The sequence below is a fragment of the Myotis myotis genome, unplaced genomic scaffold (assembly GCF_014108235.1).
Source record: "Myotis myotis isolate mMyoMyo1 unplaced genomic scaffold, mMyoMyo1.p scaffold_m19_p_19, whole genome shotgun sequence".
Classification (NCBI taxonomy): domain Eukaryota; kingdom Metazoa; phylum Chordata; class Mammalia; order Chiroptera; family Vespertilionidae; genus Myotis; species Myotis myotis.
Genome location: NW_023416323.1, coordinates 26,038,243 through 26,044,239, shown reverse-complemented (window position 1 = coordinate 26,044,239; position 5,997 = coordinate 26,038,243).

Sequence of the window (5,997 nt, the reverse complement as noted above, 5' to 3'; positions counted from 1 at the left end):
CGCCGCAGTGACGTCGAAGTCCGCGTCGGCCCTGGCCTCCTTGGGGCTGTCCCTTGTGTCGCCTTCAGACCCCCCACCCACAGCCCTGCTTAGCTAACGCTCTCTTTTTCTTTTTTAAACATATTTTTTAATTGATTTTAGAAAGAGAAGAAGGGACAGGGATAGAGAGATAGAAACATTGATGAGAGAGAAACATTGATTGGCTGCCTCCTGCAGCCCCTACTAGGGATGGAGCCTGCTGCTGGGACATGTGCCCTAACCGGGAATCGAACCAATGACCTCTCGGTTCATGGGTTGACCCTCGACCACTGAGCCATCCCGTCTGGGCTCACACTTTCTTATTTAACAGCTAGACCCGATCTGAGGTAATTACCTTAACGGGTCTAAGCTCTTGTCAACTGCCTCTCCAACGGACGAGCAAAACCACATTCCTGCTCAGGATAGTGGCATAGAAGCGGCTCATACAGACTGAAGATCTCGAAACACAAGACCATTACAAATAGTCACCAAAATGCATACTGAAACAAGCAGATTTTTTTTCCTCACTTTTCAGGTTGGTAATTTCAGATGTCCAAGTGTTGGCCAGGGTGTTGGGAATCAGCCCTCTCAAACACCGTTTGATTGAAAATTTGTCCCAAAGCCAACACCACTGAGAGAAATTTCACCTTAAGAGATACTCAAGGAAGGTGCTAGGGAAATGCGATCCAGATAGAGGACCAGAGACAGGCGAGAGCAAGGATGTTTGCAGAGCCGAACAGACACAGTTTTAGTGGGGATTGACAAGAGTCAGGGAAGAAGAGGCTGGTAGATGGTCAAAGAAAAGTGCAGAATAGCTTAATGAGCAAATGACTTCACTCCTGGGAACCCCTCCCATCTGGCTTGACTTTTGAAGTTAACTGTGCCTAGGTTAGAATCCCAGCTCTCCCATGTAAGGATCGTGTGACTGGGAGAATTATTAAAGAGGCAAAAGTATCTTGTGCTTTTAGAAAAGGTAAAATAAGGATTAAGTGTGCAGATGCTTCCTGCTAACGTCATATAAGCTGCTCTCCCCTTGCTACTTCACTAGAAAAAAGCTGGGCGTTTTCCTGCACTGGAGAAAATGAATCCCCACTTCTCTCACTTTACCAATATTCCACTACATACAATAAATTAATTTCAAGCAGTAGTGGGCGCTATGTGGAACTTTACCTGGAGAATATGAATAAAAATGTTTGGGAAAGGATAAAGCAGCTCCCAGCAGTCCTTTACTTGTCATTATTCTTTTTCTCCTGCACCATTTAAAGAGTTAATTGGGGAAGATTTTTTTCATACTACAGATGAGGATGTAAAAAAAGAAAAAGGCAAACACACAGCCTGGGAAGCCATGACCTACATTTCATCATGTCAGAAACAACCCTGGGAATATTTTGCCAGAGAAATTATATTGATGATCACAGGACTAATGGAAGTTAATGGATCTTTTACGTTTAATGAGGTTAAAAATTAAGTCATCTAACCCTAGCCGATTTGGCTCAGTATATAGAGCATCGGCCTGTGAACTGAAGGGTCCTGGGTTCGATTCCAGTCAAGGGCACGTGTCAGGATTGTGGGCTCAATCTCCAAATGGGGGCATGCAGGAGGCAGCTAATCAATGATTTTCATCATTGATGTTTCTTTTTTTATTTTTATTTTTTATTGATTTCAGAGAGGAAGGGAGAGGGAGAGAGACAGAGAAACATCAATGATGAGAGAGAATCATTGATTGGCTGCCTTCTGCACGCCCCCTACTGGGGATCAAGCCTGAAACCCAGGCATGTGCCCTTGACTGGAATCAAACCAGGGACCCTTCAGTCTGCAGGCTCTATATACTGAGCCAAACTGGCTAGGGCTCATCATTGATGTTTCTATCCCTCCTTCTCCCTCTCTCTGAAGTCAATAAAGATATATATTTTTAAAATTAAGTCATCTAAGGTGTTGACTGTATATAATAGGATACACTTGTGCAAAAAAACAAAAACAAAACCATAAACCAACACACCCAAAACAAAACAAACTCAGATATACACTAGTACCTACTATACAAAATGTTTAAGATACACAAAACTGATACAGTGGCTTCTAGTGAGGGATTCTAGAAATCTGGGGTGGGAGAGACTTCCTTTCTGTTATGTACACTTGATCCTCTGAAATTTATTTTCCATGTGCATGTTTTCCTTTTAAAATTGTATTTCAGACAAACAAGAAAGGGAATAATATAACAAACATCTAGGTTACCTCCTCACGGCTTAAGAAATAAAACAATTATGACTCAATTGAAGTCCCTCCATAGCCATCCTAAGAGACAGCAGTTCTCCTGAATTTGCTGCTCATCCTCCCCATAAATGCTTTTAGTATATGTTGTTTCTCTATTAAAAAACAACAGCCTAGCCAGAACCGGTTTGGCTCAGTGGATAGAGCGTCGGCCTGTGGACTCAAGGGTCCCGGGTTTGATTCCGGTCAAGGGCATGTACCTTGGTTGCGGGCAAATCCCCAGTGGGGGGCGTGCAGGAGGCAGCTGATCAATGATTCTCTCTCATTGATGTTTCTGGCTCTCTATCCCTCTCCCTTCCTCTCTGTAAAAATCAATAAAATATATTTAAAAAAACAACAACAAACAAACAAAAAGAAAAAAACAACAGCCTAGCCGAGATGGCTCGGTGTTCAGCGCAGACCCATACACCGAGAGATCACCGTTGGGCTTCCAGTCAGGGAACATACCCGGGTTTCAAGCTGGACCCCCAGTAGGGGACGTGCAGGAGGCAGCCCATGGGTATTAATGTTTCTCATCAATGTTTCTATCTCTCTCTCCCTCTCCCTTCTTTTCTCTGTAAAATCAATAAAAACATATTTAAAAACAACAACTTAAAAATAAGCATCAGGATTCTAGACTCGCCTACATCCACCTCCCCAAACCTGCACAATATGAGACTCCTGCTAAGGAGAAACCCGGTCTCCAAAATGGAATGTGGAGAGAGGACTCAGAGGAATACAGAGCATCTGGATTTGAATTCAGCCTCCTGCATTTTACTCCCACGTGGCCTTGGGCAGCCTCTGCTCTGAAATCACCGTAAATCAAGGATGCAATGAGATCACCAGGTTAAGGCCATGGGTCCAGGGCCGGGCCTATGGCGAAGGCTCGTGCCCCACCCCCTGTGGCAAGGCGAGGAAGACACCTAGATGTCGGAGAGAGGGCCATCCTCTACCCTCAGAAATACTCACGGCGCCCACGGGCAGGGAGGCAGAAAGCACCTCCAGGCCAGACCTTGGCCTCGGCCAGCGGCCCCGGCCATCGCGCGGCAGCATGGCCGTTGCCCCCACCAACGGCCTCCCCAGCTCATTGGCTGTAGCGGGGGACCCGCCAGCCAATCAGCGCGCCAGGTTCCTGCGGGCAAAAGCCGAGTCCAGGCTCCAGCGGGGGCGCCTTGGTGTGAATTTTGTCACTTCTCGCTAAATGTCCGGCTGCCTGGCTGGACTCGGAGACTCCAAGGGCAGGGCAGTATCTGCTTTCTTTAATGCTGATCTTCAGGGACTAATGCGTAATAGACACTCATTTGGTGAATAGATAGATGCGGAATGCACACCCCTCGGTAGGTCAAACTTTTAAATCTTTGTCTCTGAACAAACAGGTGAAAAAGTTCATTCTGGAGTTCAGGCCCTCGCTACTCCAGGTGTGATCCCCAGCAGTACAGCTGTCGCCAGGGAGCCTATTAGAAAGGGAAAGTCTCAGGCCCCACTCCAGACCTACTAAGTCAGGATCTACATTTCAATGTCCCAGCTGACTACTACAGCATCTTATCATCTGAAAACAACGATTCAGTCACTCCCGTTTGATCTGAGAGCAAATAAATGAACATTCTAAGTCCATAGTATAGATGCTAAAAGTAGCCTAGGTGCGATGGAAGCATCAGAATCTAGGACCAGTCCTTACAAAGCTGAGTATTTTAGTTTGAGCCCCTGTTATCTTCCTCATGCTCCAAGGTGAGGGCCTAACAATGTTCTGTTGCAGAGCAAGCCGTGTGTATAGCGTTTACTCTTATAATAGGCCTATTTGCTTAGCCCAGAATAAGAAGTTTCCTAAAATACACAATTGGCACATTGCATTGAGATAGCTTTCCTTCCACTATGTAGTTGACATCTACAAGAGACAAATATCATAGAGAATTGGGTAATTATCTGAATAATTCATGTAGAAAATTCATGTTTAGGAGAGTGTGACTTTTGGACCTCAATTACAATCTCTCCTCATTGCCACTGAATGTGATACCAGCCGGTGAAGTCCCAAAGGGAGACTCAAACCCTGAGCCAGCAGCATTCTTGGCTTTGAGCAGGAAAGAATTCAAGAAGCGAGCCCGACAAGATGTTAAAACGGAAGCCAGTTTATTGAGCAGAGAGGATAAGCAAGAAAAGCCACTCCACTGACAGAGTAGTGGACCCTCCTCACAAGAGAAGGAAGAGAGACGCCAACTGTCTCTTGAGATTGAGCTTATATCTGTAGTTTCTATGGCAAATTCCTGCCATGGGGAAATAAGAGAGTTGGGGGGCGGGGGGAGTTGAGAATAACTTGAACCTTTACAAGGTGTATTTTGTGTCCTTGTGTAATGGATATGGTATGGTGAGTAGTTATTAATCTTTGTTCTGGAGGCTCCTCATGGTCTGCTTTCATCTCTGGCCAGCCGAGTTCTGTGTCAGGCAGCATGTAACAGGCCCCTGACTTAACTTTGTTTGACTTTATTAATTTATATAGTTCTCATTCTCCTCTCCTATATTAAGTGAATAAAATTTTAAAAAATTCTGCCTCTCATTCTTTCAGTGGTATAGGTGCTGTGCTAACAACAATAACTCTGGCAACATAGCAAAGTTATTGAGATGACAACCTATATTACTTTATTTAAAAATGCAATTTGTATAGTTTTAGCTCTCATATTCACTGTGGTGGCACAGCAGTCTGACCCATATTGCAGATTATTTAGGTTTAATATGCCTACTCTTTTGGGGCCCATTTGGGCCAGAACAAACACTTGTCTCTTGGTTTTGTCCTTTACTGTCTCAACCTCTTAGTGCCTCAGTTGTTAAAAGCAAGTAATAATTTTTTAAAAAGCAGATAATAATAGTAACTCATTATAAGGTTGTTATGAGGAGCAAAAGCTTAGATCGGCGCATGTTCAATAAATGTTAGATATGATGAAGATTATTCAATTGCTGTGACCTAGAAAGTTAATTCAGGTGATTTAAAAACAACAACAAAAAAAACACAACACTGGCTTTTGAACTTTATCTATTTGTATAGGATGCCATATTACTTTAAAAAGTAAAATTTTTCTGACCAGCCTGCATGGCTGAATGGTTGAGCATCGACCTATGAATCAGAAAGTCACAGTTTGATTACCAGTCAGGGCACATGCCAGGGTTGCAGGCTCGATGACTCTCATCATTGATGTTTCTGCCTCTCTCTCCCTCTCCCTTCTTCTCTGAAATCCATAAAAATATATCTTTTTTAAAAAGTAAAATTTTTCTGCAATATCTTTAATTCTGTTTTGAACAGTAGTACAATTGTATACCAGGGTGTTTTGATATATCGGATGCTGTAGGTTATAGAGCATGGACTTTGGAATTAGAGGTGGGTTTGGATCCTGGCTTGGCACCATACTTTTCAGTGTGAATTTGGGCAAGGCAGTTACCTCATCAGTAAAAATGGCATGGTAGCTGACCAGCCTCATACAGTTTAAAAATTAAATGTTAGAAATAATCTGTATGAAATTATAAAAATATAGCTTTATTGTTTCAGAGGGAGAGGGAGAGGGAGAGAGAAACATCGATAAGAAACATCGATGGGCTGCCTTCTGCACGCCCCCTACTGGGGATCTAGCCCCCAACCTGGCCACGTGCCCTGACCACAGTCGTCCTGGTGCCTGGGATGAAGCTCAACTGAGCCACACCGGCCAGTCATCTCTGTGAAAATTTTAATACAATATACCTCAC